At 40.4% G+C, this 14,766-nt stretch overlaps 1 protein-coding gene across 2 annotated transcripts in view; it reads left to right on the forward strand.

Moving 5' to 3' along the window:
* PEAK1 (pseudopodium enriched atypical kinase 1) overlaps positions 1-14,766 on the forward strand; it is a 255,770-nt gene that overhangs the window by 9,727 nt on the left and 231,277 nt on the right. The window contains exons 2-4 of one of the 2 annotated variants that reach the window (XM_050966965.1): positions 2,061-2,203; positions 5,086-5,118; positions 7,828-7,949. The gene's annotated coding sequence lies outside the window, so the exon portion shown is untranslated. The remainder of the gene's footprint in view (positions 1-2,060; positions 2,204-5,085; positions 5,119-7,827; positions 7,950-14,766) is intronic. The other variant, XM_050966966.1, reaches the window with a different exon arrangement.

Raw genomic sequence — 14,766 nt, forward strand, 5'->3', positions numbered from 1 at the left:
ATTGCGGCTCCCACTGGCCGCGGTTCACTGTCCCAGGCCAATGGGGATGACAGGTAGCGGTGCGGGCTGAGGGATGTGCTGGCCTCCGCTTCCTGCAGCCCCCATTTGCCTGGAGCGGTGAACTGTGGCCAGTTGGAGCTATGATCGGCTGAACCTGCGGATGTGGCAGGTAAGGAAACCGGCCTGGCCTGTCAGGGTATTTACCCTGGTGAGATGCATGCCAAAGGTTGCCGACCCCTGATATTGTGCTCAATAGATTCCAAAAAATTATATATCTTATGTTATCAGGAAAATCTTCATACAATCTGGAATATATCTCCATAAAGTTACAAATGAAAGTGTAGAAAATGGGGTCTTTCTTCAGATAATACATTTTATGAACAAATGCAGACATTTTAGCAGGACGTCAGCTTAAAAAAGATACTTTTGCCTAAAACTTGTTTTCCTATTGCTGTTTAACTTCTACAATCTATATAACTGAAAGAGATTAGAGGGAAAATATTTTTCAGTGTATTTACTGCGTGGGTCGGTCAGTTTCTTCTGTTTGAGTGCTTTTTAAACACAGCAACAAGGGAAGTAAAAACAGTTTTTAAAAATTGGAAAATATAATGTTAACAAAAATTGTAAGGTAGATTTAAGGACACATGTAATACTTGAAACTACTATTAATCTTGTTTTGAAAAGTTGCCTGGATTTCAAGTTGATAATGTGCCTTTTATAATATATTCTCTTGAGACTAATTTGGCCTCCCTCCCACTGAACATCCCATTTGTATTAGACTCCAGTCATTCAGTAAATGTATTGCAAGCTCACCCCTGAGCCCACTGAGAGCCCCATTGAAATCACTGGCATCTCTATGCAGGCTCAGGTGTCTGCCCATGCAAGGCTATAGTGCATATATCAAGATTGTTTAACAGTCTTTTAATTTAGAGGATGTTTTAAAGACTGGACAAAAATTAATCTTCAAGTAATACCATGTTATGAGAGACAAACTTAGAAATATAGTGAGAAAGTATTAGTGCAGGAGTCTTCCACTAAAGGATTAGTTATTGTACAGTATTGTGGTATCCATTTTTGAAGCCAAACTCCTCACCGATTCTTTTTCCACTCCTCCCCTCATTTTCTAGGATAGATAGTACTGCTTAAGGATTGCACAATGTGTCCTGTGTATATTTGAACTCTGAAAGTATGTGTCTAGTGAGCGTGACTCTCTCTCACTGTCTAGAATGATCCATGGAAAAGATAAGTTTATTTAACAGCTTCTGTATTATAAACCAGAAATGTTTTTAGAAACAGGGAGATTACTGATAGGGAAGGTGCAGATAACTTAGTAAATAAGAAGCCTCTGGAAAGGAAGGGATTCACATGTAACTAATTGTTACAAGTGTTTGTACAAAATAAGGCTCTGATCCTGCATAGACTTACGCTTTCTGGGTAATTCTGCTGCAGTCAATGGAACTACTCACATAAAGGTGAATAAAAGTTTTTATTGTTGATTTTATGATTAATTTTTTTCTCATAAAGAAACAGACAATGAAAGATACACACATACACTGTCTTTTTGTAAGTCTGTATGACTGGGGCCTAAATATTAAATGATACTTTGTAACATTAGATCAGCAAAATTCATTTTTTTCCAGATAAAAACTGTGGTACTGTATTTTATTTATTAGCATGTATTTGGGCTGAAAGAATTGGAACAACACTTTGTATTTATGCCCCCCCCCCCCAAAAAAAAGGCATGAAGCTGAGATGAAGATACATTATGGAGCTATCATTAATGTCTTTCTTCTGTAATCATAATATATTAAGAATATTATGTCTAGGTTATTTTATGGTGAGACAGTTTATTTTTGTAAACCAGTACCTCTTGATGCATTGGAAAGATAATTTGGGATATTCAGGAAGCAAAGATGTGTTAGGGCAGGTGTTCTCAAACTGGGGGTCATGAGGTCATTACATGGGGGGCGTTGCGAGCTGTCAGCCTCCACCTCAAACCCCGCTTTGCCTCTGGCATTTATAGTAGTGTTAAATATAAAAAAGTGTTTTTAATTTATAAGGGGAGTCACACTCGGAGACTTGCTGTGTGAAAGGGATCACCGGTATGAAAGTTTGAGAGCCACTGTGTTAGGGCAAAGCCCACTGGAACCTGAAGTGTACCAGCATCTGTGAGTTCCTGTTGGTAAGACCATGTAAAATGAAGGTAATATTCCTGTTAAAGAGATTGTCAAGACAGGCTGACTGAAACATGCAGAGCTTAAAGTGCGCTTCATTATTTCTCTGTAATCTTCATTGGTGGCAGTAGCTATATCAGTGTTATCATCTCACTCCAATAACCTGTTGGTGTATGGGTGGTGGTTGTGTTCATGGTTTCTTAAAAGTTAGCTCTATATATCTTCTTAGAGTAGAAGAAAATTTCTCTCAAGGGTTATTCTTTTATGAGAGTTGTTAATAAGGTGCTGCACCATAAAGAATGCTATTCTGTAGCATTCAGAGTACTCCTGCTTAGCCTTAGATAGAGAGATACTGTTAGTAACAGTTGCCATGAAAAACCTGCGACAGCTTTAAGGTAAAATTGAAAAGGTTTTAGACAGATTCCTCAGCTTCAGTGGAGCTTTAGTCATGGTAAGTTCGTGCTGTGTTACTTGTAATTTTTTTTTTCTTGTTGGAATGTGAGAAGTATCTGATCATTTCTGTTGTTTGCGCAATCACTTTCAATAGGAATAGCTGAATCAGTTGCTTTTCTCATTGGTGTTATCCTTGTGCATTTGTATGGTGTTTAGTGAATACATTCTTTAAATGCTACGTTGCAAATCGTAGTTGATTTAATACTGTAAACAGCAAGAAGTGGTGCATTTTAAAAATAAAATTACCCAGTATCCACCCTGTTGTTTATTTTACAAGCAATTAATACGCTCTTTATTGTGTAATGGTGAAAACATTGCAGTCTTTCCCCTTCTGTCCTTTGCAGGTGGACTTCACTGCTTATATTTTACATTATCTTTATCAGTGTAAATCAACAGAGCTATTGCTGAATGATAGAGATAACAACCAACACTGAGATCTCTTGAAGCTAAATTTGCAGATTAGGGAGCAATACTGGGTTGAAACATGTTGAAATGGATAACCAGCACAATCCGAATGCTCTGTATGATCTACAATCTGTATGTTCCTCTAAAGAGGAGATAATGAAAAATACTAAATAATAATGTTATAAAGCATTTCTCCCCTAGTGCCAGAGCACTCGAGGAGATGCATAAGTGTAATATAATTCAAATGTGAAATCACAATATAAAGATGAAACAAAAATGGTCCCCACCCAAAAAAGCAGCATAATTTAAAAATGAGAGAGGGGCAGAGATTTCACATAAGCTTTTAAAAATTTCATTGCCTTTTATTGTTTCCAATGTGAGTTCCTGCAATTGCCTGCTTATTGTACAACATAACCTAGCTATGTAGAAAGCTGACATAAATGTCTTGATATGGAATTGTATAGGATGAAGTTGTGAACATCTAAACAAAATAAAAATCTGTGGAATATAGAAGAAAACACATAACATTAATTCATCACAAGGATATCTTCAGTGCCAGGCATTATTTAGGAAGATGGTTATCAATCAGCAAACAGCCATTGATGCAGTGATATACATGTAATACTTTCTGATTTATTTATGTTTAATTACACTGGTTACCACAGTTAGCTTGCTCTTTTTAATTTGGATAAAATTGCTAGCACAAAAAGAATGAAGGAAAAAATCTATTAAAAGATAAGAAAATAGTGCTGGCTTTTATAATTACAGTGACAGCGTAGTCGCAAATGGCTGAGTCATGTATGAAAGATTTATTGTGCAAGTGAAATGATTAAAAATAAGTATCATTAGATAAGCAGCAGAGTGCTGCAGTCTTCCAAAAGTCACGATAGGGTTCCATTTTTAGTACACTCATTATAGAATGGTGGGCATCAGAGTTACAGCAGCATCACATCAAAGGCAGCTTCTTCAGAGGAGGATATGTTCTTTTTCAAAAGTAACTAATATGCATGAGTTAAATTGATTCTAAATCATTTGAATCAATTTCATTGCAATCAAATGTCAGTCTCTTCAATTATCAGTTTTTAAAGGTTGTCTTTTCTTTTCTTTTTTTAAAGAGTCTTATATTTCAAAACTGGTGTGGTGGGAACATCTCCAATTGTCATCCAAGTTTTTTTTTCCTTTGCTTTTTATTGACGTAACCAGAAATCTAACTTCACTTAATTTCTAATTGGCTATGTATCTGTCTATTTTTAGGCATTTCTAAAATTACTTTGGTATCTAAAATCAGTGCACTTTAGTTGATATTCATTTTAAATTCCTTGATTTATCTCCCCATGACACTTTGTTCTCCTCATCTTCATTATCACAGGAAGTATAATATTCTTTTAAGGAGTAGTGATTCTGCATGAGATCCAATTTTATATTATATATATATATATAGGCACCTACCTCGCTTTTGGAGATGGACAGCAAAATATCTGCCCCACTTCTGCAATATTTTTAAGGAGTTGTGAAATTCTTTCTGAGTAGCGTTAAAAGTACAAGCAAAGCACAGCACCTGCAATTAGCACCAGTCAGTCTGGGAATTATTGGTTTCCCATGGTATATGTTACCAAGCCATCAATCTGTATCTCTTAACAGTTTCTTCTCCAATAGTCTTATTTTGTTGTGGGTGGTGGCTTTCTGATCAAGTTCAGAATGGAAAATTGTCGGACCATGGGGGGGTGGGGGCGTGTATGTGTATCAAACTGGTTAATTAGGGATGACAAGCTTAAAAATATGAGCAGACAATCACAATTATATAAGGATCCTTCCCTAGGCTGGTAATGAGCACATAGTGACTGGTGGTTGTGTGTAGCAGTTATATTTCAGTTTCAGATCCTTGGGTGAAAATGACTCTGCCTGTCAAAAGCAAGGAAATATTCAAAGACAGAGAGAAAATGGTGTGTTTCTCTGCTTGAAGTTTAATGCAAGTGTGTTGTCTGAACTGCTATAAATTTAGTCTGAGTAAAGGAGAATGTACTGAAATACAAGTTTTTTGTTCTCTTTTCAGGGGAGAAGAGAAGGAAAGCTTCTCATTAGAAAGGTAATTATCTTAAAAATGCTACTCTGCAGCTTATTCCATACCTAAAAGACAAGTTTTAATTGTGGATACAGGGATCTGTGATAAACTTGTATTTTGGATAAACAATACATAACATGAAAATAGGGGAAGTGTTGTTTTGTCTATCCAATTAAGACATGTTGGAATAAATTAATTTTTTTGCATATTTTTTTAAAAGGAATAATTCTCCCAGGCTTTGTGCTGTTCATTACATAATCTTTATGCTTTTATAGTTTTAAGCATATAGGAATATTTCTTTCATTGATATTCTGTAAAACTTGGGATGTTTTGCTGTCTAGTTCTATACTTCTGAATTTTGAAGAACTATTCCCCAGAGTTTGTGTAAGAGACTTTCTAAATATCTGCTGTTTTGAGTAGAAAAGACTTATTTGTTCCTAGTAGTTTCAGATTTCTAAATAGTTATTTGGAATTTACTGCACCAAAAGCTTAAGAATGAAAAAAGCTGAAAAAATGTAGTGGCACAAAGAATAAAAATTATTTTAAATAAATTACTCTGCATTGTCATCAACATGCATACTAATTGTGCTTTTGCTCTGATTAGGGTTTTTATGTCTAATTTATTGCTATTGAATTCTTGGCCTGTGAGACAGAGGCTCATCTATAAAATAAGATGTTTGAAATATCCAATGTTCAGTGGTGGATTTACAGTTAGTAGGACCCTGTGCTCAGCTTCATTTTTGGGGTCCCTCCCTGGGACCCAGCCAAGAAAAATAACATTTTCTCTTATGTCCCTTCCCTCCCCTGCCACCGTTTTCATTCTTTTTTTTTTCTTCATCCTCTTCCTATAAGCAATAGGAAGTAAATGAAAATGAAGTGAGGTACTTTGATTGTTTTTGTAGTCTAACTTATTTTTCCACAGACCACTTAAAAATTGCTGAGGGTCTCGGTGGACCACTTAATTATCTTTATAAATATTGTTTGTACCATTAGCTAACTATTGTAAAGTGCTTTGGATAAGAGCACTTTAAAAAAAAATTGGGGTGTGGGGTTTGGCCACCCAGAGTGCTGGAGGGGGCTCAGGGCAGGGGGTGCAAGGTCTGGGAGGAAGTTAGGGTGCAGGAGCAGGCTGGGTTTGGAGTACAGGTTCTGGCCAGGAGTTAGGGTGCGGGAGGTGACTCAGGGCTGGGGCAGGAGTTGGAGTGTGGAGCACTTACCTGGGGCAGCTCCCATTTGGTGTGAGGGGTGCAGGTGGGGATGTCTGAGGGGGGTGCAGGAGTCAGGGCATGGGCTGTGGGGGGGCTGGGTATGTGGGGGGGTGCAGAAGTCAGGGCTGGGGGTGTGGGCTGGGGTCATGAGGGTACTCCCTGCCCTACGCCTGCCTCCTGCCCATAGCGGCTCACAGCAGGGTGCTGGGGGGGGCGTGCAGGGGCCCCGTCTTTACTCTGCCACACACTGATTCCACCCCCTTCCCCAAGCTCCGCCCCTTCCTCTTTTCTGTCTCCTCCCCTGAACACATTGCAGCCCCTCTCCTCTCCTTCCCTCCCAGAGCGACCTGAGCACCAGTAAACAGCTGTTTGGTGCGGGGGGGGGGGAGCACTGAGAGGGAGGGGGAGGAGTGGGAATGTGGCATGCTCAGGGGAGGGGGAGGGGAGAGTTTCATTGCCAGGGGGTATGGAGCCTGCAGCAGGAGCCTCAGGAGCCAGCACAGCCAAGCTTCTGCCCCCGCAGCTGCCTGGCCCTGGGACCCCCTGTCGTTGAGGGGTGCCCATGCAAGGGTACCCTCTGCTTTACTGTAAATCCACCTCTACCAATGTTATAAGTAAAGCTAAAATCTGGATTTTGGCTGTAAGGCCTTTTTGGGATGTGTGGGAAAGTGGCTTCAAAAGAGATTGTTTCCCTTTTGATCCATGTGCTGAAAGTCCCATGGGTTGCGAGTGAAAGGTTGCCTCTGGCTTATTGGATATTTTAGACCAACGCTATACGACTCCTGTTGATTCTTAGAACTTCAATTATTTTGTGTGTACTTCTAATAATTATTGCAAATATTCTTTACAGTCTTTCTTATGTATAGATTAAATTTGTTGGGATCAGTGTCTGCAAAATGATGAAGAGTGTTGAAGTTTCATTGATGGTTAATAAATTACTCTGGAATATGCATTTGTGGTGTCCACACTTCTGGTAATTCAGATTGGAGAGGATTTTCAAAATAACTTGGATACATGTTTTGTTCTTTATAGAAAATAATGTTTTATTCATTTTTAAAGTGCAGTACATTTTCATATTTGTGAAAAGTAGTCTGTAATTTTTAATTCTGTAATTGAAGTGGGGCTCTGAGGTTTCAGTATCTTTTGTTGATATTGAAATAAGTGTAGAATGACCATATATGTCAGAACATATTTTAAACCTTGATTATCATTATCAGACACAAAGAACAACAAGTGTTCCGTCTTTCTCGAAATCTACATTTGTGATAATACGGAGAAAATAGAATCTGTTTTAACTATTGATTGTAAGGGGAGACTTATTACATGCGCTCTTCTCCTAATGCAATTGCCTTCATGTGCATTCAAAAAGAAAAATATATTTCAGTTCAAGTACTGTAGTCTTGCATATATATCTTACTGCAATAGTCTGTTGAAGGCTGCTATTGTTAATACGTTTTTCTTGTAATGAATGTTGTTAAAGTTCTGGGCTGAAATATGTGGTTAATTCTTGTTGTCTATATAATAGAATGAAGCCATCTTTATCTATAGAGCAATATGGCACACATAATGGTAGAGAGAGTTCCCCGCAGTGTCTTGTCAGTGTGCCTCAAACCTCACCTGGGAGGAGAATAGCAATTTGTGATTAAGGTAATGGGGACTGGGTTCAATTCCTTTTCTGCCGCAGACTACTGGGGTGATCTTAGACAAGTCACTTAATTTCTTTGTGCTTCAATTCAAACCCCCTGCAAAACAGGGTAAAAATTATTTTCTCCCACTACTTACCTGTGTTCTGTTTAGACTCTAAAATCTTCAGGGCAAGGATTGTCTCTTACAATGTGCAATTACGGTGTCTACCAGAATAAGGCCCCAATGTAAGATGGGGCATCCATGTACCACTGTAATGATAAAAATTACCGGAAGAGACAAATGCTAGTGATGAGACTCCTGCTTCCATGATCAATTCAGTGCTTTGGAGACTCACAGTTTGGGCTTCTTTTTTTGTTATCCTGTCTAGTGTCTGTTGGTCTGACTCACAAATCTATCATAATTGGCCATTGCTGCAGGCAGTGTCATGATAATATGAAAATCTGCAGTCTTCATATGATTTTTGGAAGGAAGACAGACAGACTTCTGCATACAATACCCTAAAAAGAAGGATGAGCCAGTGTTTAGGACTCTAGCCTGGCACTTTGAAGAATGAATTTGATCTACCACAGACTTCCTGAGTGATTTTGGGCAAGTCACTTAGTCTCCCTTGTGCCTTTGTTTCCCATCTGTAAAATGGGGATAATATTACTTCCTTATGTCACAGGGGTGTTGGAAGAATAAATATATTAAAAACTGAGATTCTGTGATAATGCCAATATAGGTGCATTAAATAGATACCTAGACTAGTGAGAGCTGCACGCTCAGTTACCATGAGTTCTAGTTCCAGCTCTTTGCCTTTAACAACTTGTATTATGAGCCAAGGTCTGATACCTTGGGAGAAGGAGGGAGTAACTATCATTCACGACTTTTCCAGATAAAATAACAGAGAGCTTGCATAAGGTCATTTCAGGCAAAGCTGGGAATGGGACCTAAGATCTCTGATTACAGTCCCATCCAGTTTGCAACACAGTCTTTTGGAAAGAGTACATTAAATTAGGTGCCTGTGTAACCCACCCTAACAAGTGTGGTTCTTTGTGTCATCCTTGAGCAATTAGGCTACACATAGAGATTTTTTCTCTGCTGCTACTTCCATGCTAAGTGATTTGGTTCATTAGTTCAAGTGGTAAAGGCTTATATTTTTACAGCTTCAGGTGCTAGGTTCAGGTCCCCACATGCCCTAAATGGAAACATTGTTACATTTGACTGTGCTGCCTACAACCACTAAGACCACGATCTACTCCCAGAGCCAGGAACAGAACCCTTGAATCATGATGCCCAGCCTTTGCTGTGTCACCAGTACTTGTGTAACCCAGTGGCAAAGTGTGTGGTGTCTCCCCATGCATGAGGTGGTCTTCATAGAGAATTACAACATGTTTTCCCATCACTACTTACTCCTATAATAGAAGTATAGGAGGCCGTTGCTGTGGATCTGTAAGTTGTGGGTTCAAACGCTGCCTGATGAACCCATATGGCATCAAAGAAATACGTCATAAATGTTAGTGCAAGGACCCTGGAGTAATCTTCTTCCTCGTATCCCATCATCTGAGGTCAGGTCATCATGCAAGCATCCACCATCTTTGTCTGTCTGCGAGAGCACTAAGGTCCACCTGCATACCATCATCTCTGATGCAATCCACCCTTTACTTCCTTGGCTTTCCTCAGAATCTCTTTCCTACCACTGTCTCATGCTAAGCTATCTTCACCAGGTCCTCTTCATTCACCCTTTGTAGCTGTCCAATCACTGAAGTCACGCTTCCTGGATTTTGTCAGCCAGCAGAGACTTCGGAGTAATCATTGGAATTATTTTATGTTGTGAAATATTATATGTAGAAGTGAATTGCAAAGTTGTATGTGACATGTTCTTCCATATTCTTTATGAAAAAATCCTTATGATATGAATATGATATTACTGTGATATACTTTATGCAACAGAAAAGCTTCAAAAACAGACTCCAATGAGAAACTGCTGAGCTGGAATTGATATGCAAACTAGATACAATATACTTAGGCTTGAATAGGGACTGGGAATGGCTGAGCCATTACAAACATTAAATATATCTCCCCTTGTAAGTATTCTCACACTTCTTATCAAACTGTCTGTACTGAGCTGTCTTGATTATCACTTCAAAAGTGTTTTTTCTCTTACTTAATTGGCCTTTCAGAGTTGGTAAGACAACTCCCATCTTTTCATGCTTTCTGTATGTGTATATATATCTCCTCAATATATGTTCCATTCTATGCATCCGAAGAAGTGGGCTGTAGCCCACGAAAGCTTATGCTCAAATAAATTTGTTAGTCTCTAAGGTGCCACAGGTACTCCTGTTCTTTTTATGCAAGATGGCTCATGTGAGATCATTGGAAAGGTTATGATTTGCTGAATGCGATTATCCTATTTGTATGCAAGTATCATTTCTATATCTGAAATTAGGAATATTGACTGTATACCTGTATTTCAACTATGCTACTTTGGGTGACGCCCACTGCCAACACTTCAGGTACAACAATGGAAAAGCCAGACAGAGCGGATGGCCCATCAACAAGGACAACAATGGACTGTAAAAAAGCTTTGTCTTCCTGTGAACCTTAGGATCAGCCTGTAAAGAATAGCTACAAAGGCCCTACAGAGTCAGATGGCCTTGTCACCTGATACTAAAACATTACCTGGGACTTCTTGTAACTTTCCACTGTACGGGAAGGGGGGTCAAATTAGGAAACAAAGGACTCCCGCCTTTTGCAAATCCTATGTAAGGGAGGGGAGTGGTGGTCAGTTCTCCTCTGCTACCCAACCCAAGATGACTGCTGGAAACAACTAAGACTGAACAGGGTAAAAGAACTAGGCCCAGGCTGGAAGGGTGTCTGGCCTGTGAAGAAGATTATTAGAACCACACTTAGGGTGAGAACTTGAATGTAACCAGTTTCTTTAGTGTATTAAGCACAGTTTGCATGCTCTGTTTTATTTTTTTAGAAATCTGCCTTGTTCTGTCTGCTACCACCATATCTACTTAAAATACACCTGTTATAGTTGTTAAATTTATTTGTAGTTTATAATATAACCCGGTTTATGTGATTTCTAATTTGAGAGCGGTGAGAAATTGTGCTTACCCTCTTCCACATTGAGGGAAGAGGCAAATATAATATATCTTTGGGTCTGTACTCAGGTGGAGGTGGACATCTGAGTACTGGAGCAAGTCCCTTAAGCTGAGTCTTCCCAGAGCTGGTCTGCAGCTGAGTGTGGCCCTGCCTATGTGTGTGTTAGAGGAGGTTTTAAGAGCCTGGCTCAGCAAGACAGGTTAAAGGTAGACTCAGTGGTATCTCAGCACATCAGGTGACTTCCCCAAGAGGCCCAACCCATCACACTGTGCTAATATTTGTCTTACTGATGCTTTTTTAGTATTTGTATTTGATGAGAGTTGTCCATTTTAATAATAGGGATGTGGCAGATTTATGGCTGGTCTACACAATGCAGTAATGTGCACTACCGTGGTGTGATTTCTAAAGTACACTAATGTGTTGTACATTTATTAGTCCACGTAGACTCTGCTGGTGCGCAATAAAACTTCCTTAGTGCACTTTAAAGTAATGTTGTTTGAAACAGTATTAAGTTTAAGTGCACTAGGGGACCTTAAGTGCACACCTGCAGGGTCTACACTGACCAGTTAATGGGCAACATGTTGATCTTTAGAAATCACACCCTCTAGTGCACATTATCCCGCTGTGTAGACAAGCCCTCAATGTCCATCTCTTGAGAGCAGTGTGTTGGAGACTTTTCTGTAAATCCAGAGAGTGGAAGACCCTTTCAATATCAGCTTCAAAAAGGTTAGAGCATGATTTAATGAACATTATCTTACCAGAAAGGAAGCTTCATTAGCAAAGGTACAACAGTAACGCTTGTTCGGAACTGGATGCTTTAGGGCATTGCTAATAAGCTATGGAACCTTTCACTTGTAGGTCACCAGTTTGAATCCTGCCCAGCTCAACAGTGATTTAAAAGTTGTTTCCATCCAATGGATGTTTGGTATATTCTATTTGAGATAAATTTAGTCTCCCATTTCTAATTCCCATACCACAAACTCATCACCATACTTCCTACTATGTCGTAAGCAGGGACTGTCTTGTACCTATGTATTTGCAAACTGCCTAGTACGATGGGGCCATGTCTCGTTTGAATCCTTCAGTGGAGCTCTTGCAGTAGGGGCCAATATCATGTTACTCTCTGTTGTACACCCTTATTGTCTCAGACACATTGGGAGTGGGCAGGGGGACTTCAAAATTCAAAAGACGGTCTAAAAATGTGGCCCCAAATCTCTGGACTGGAAAGCACTATTTAAAATTAAAATAAAATCTCATCATTTTGGGGGGTGGGAGTGAGAGTGGGAAGGGGAGAATCTGCCTGTCATAAACAGATAGTTAAGGGTTAATGTCTCTTTTACCTGTAAACGATTAACAAGCTCAGTGAACCTGGCTGACACCTGACCAAAGGGCCAATCGGGGGACAAGATACTTTCAAATCTTGGTGGAGGGAAGTCTTTGTTTTGTGCTGGTTTTTTTAATTGTTTGTTCTCTCTTGGAGTTAAGAGGGGCCAGACATGCAACCAGGTTTCTCCAGTCTTTCTGAAACAGTCTATCATGTTCCAAATAGTAAGTACTAGATAGAAGGCGGATTAGTCTTTGTTTGTTTTCTTAATTTGCAAATGTGTATTTTTGCTGGAAGGATATTTTTTCTTCTGTTTGCTGTACTTGTATCTTAGGCTAGTGGGGAGGGATTCCCTCTAATCTATATAAGCTGAAGACCCTGTAAACATTTTCCATCTTGATTTTACAGAGAGGTTTTTTTTTACTTTTTCTTTTTTTAATTAAAACCTTTCTTTTTTTTTTTTTTTAAGAACCGGATTGATTTTTTTCCTTGTGTAAAACTCCAGGGGATTGGGTCTCAACTCACCAGGGAGTGGTGGGGGGAAAGGTTAATTCCTCTCTGTTTTAGGATCCAAGGAGTTTGGTTCAGTGTATCTCTCGGGGAAAGGAGGAGGAATGGTTTATTTCTCTCTATTCTAAGACCCAAGGGATTTGAGTCTTGGGTTCCCCAGGGAAGGTTTTTGGGGGACAGAAAGTGTACCAAAACACTATATTTTTGGTTGATGGTAGCGTTATCAGCTCTAAACTAGGAATTAAGCTTAGAAGGGTACATGCAGGTCCTCACCTTTTGGATGCTAAAGTTCAAAGTGGGAATAATACCTTGACACTGCCTCATGATTTTTGAGCTGGGGTTGGCAATGCAACAATCAACTAATGTCAAAAGGACTGCATGTTAGGTGGGCAGTGTATGATGAAAATTTAAAATAGCAGACAGGATTTCTTCTCATTTGTTCTCATCATGTAAGAAAGAGGACCTGTGCAGACTCCTTTTTGCGGAAAACTCCTTTCCACTGCTTCATTTAGAGGGATTATGGCAATGTTGCATCTCCATGATTATTTTACCGCACAGCTTCTAATTCTTTCAGCAATACCAACTCTTCAAGTGAGCACTGGAAAACAAATTAAGATTAACATGTAAAGCAACATTTTAGTCTTAGTGCTTAAGAGTGGAAAAAGACAGAGTAGTGTTAAATAACTTCCTAGCTTGAAATATCCCCCGATTTTCTCCCTTAATGACACACTTATTAGAACTTAAATGATACAGGACTAGCACAGCCTCCAATCTGGTAAAGACTTTCAAATGTGCTTAACCTTAAGCATGTGAGAGAGCCCATCGAAATCAGACATAAGCTCCATGATTAAAATTATATAAGTATATTTTTGCAGGATTGGGGCTTTAGTCTTGCACCTTTAATATACTGATAAAACATGTCTTGGATTGTGCTGTATTGCTTCTCTATTTTATAATTAATTTGTGTTAGTGTAATGCAATCATATGTAAAATTTTTTTTAGACATTTGGAATAATTGTTGATTTTTATGATAAGGGTGTTAAATAGGGTTGCCAAGTGTCTGGCTTTTAACTGGAATTCCAGGTTGAAAAGAGACTCTGGTGGCTCCGGTCAGCATCCTTGACTGGGCTATTAAATGTCTGGTTGTCGGCACAGCAGGGCTAAAGCAGGCTCCCTTCCTGCCGTGGCTCTGCCCGGCTCCCAGAAGTAGCCGCATGTTCGTCCTCTGGCTCCTCTGAGTAAGGGAAGCCAGGGGGCTCTGCACACTTCCCCCACCCCAAGCACCGGCTCCGCAGCTCCCATTGGCTGGGAGCTGCGGCCAATGGGAGCTGCGGGGGCAGCGCCAGCAGACAGGGCAGTGCACAGAGCTGCCTGGCCTTGCCTCCACGTGGGGGGGGGACATGCTACTGCTTCCAGGAGCTGCTTGAGATAAGCATTGCCCAGAGCCTGCACCTCTGACTCCATCCCATGCCCTAGCCTGCTGCCCCAGCCCTGATCCATCTTCCAAATCCCTCACCCCTGGCCCCACACCCCCAACTGGAGCCCTCACCCCCACACACACACCCCAACCCACTGCCTCAGCCTGGAGCCCCTCCTGAACTCCTAATTTCTGACCCCACCCTGAAACCTGCACCCCCAGCCCAGAGCCTGTACCCCCTCCCCCAACCCAGCCCCCTGCCTCAGCCCGGAGCCTCCTCCCATGCTCCAAATCCTGCAGTTCCACTCCCCCAGCCCAGAGCCCTCTCCTGCACCCTAAACCCCTCAGTTCCACCTCCCAGCCCAGAGCCTGCATCCCCAGCCAGAGCCCTCACTCTCTCCCACACCCCAACCCATGAGCCAGCCTGAGTGAGTGAGTGAGGATGAGGAGAGTGAGTGACAGGGCAAGGGAGGGGA

The sequence above is a fragment of the Gopherus flavomarginatus genome, chromosome 9 (genome assembly GCF_025201925.1).
Source record: "Gopherus flavomarginatus isolate rGopFla2 chromosome 9, rGopFla2.mat.asm, whole genome shotgun sequence".
In the NCBI taxonomy this organism is placed as follows: Eukaryota; Metazoa; Chordata; order Testudines; family Testudinidae; genus Gopherus; species Gopherus flavomarginatus.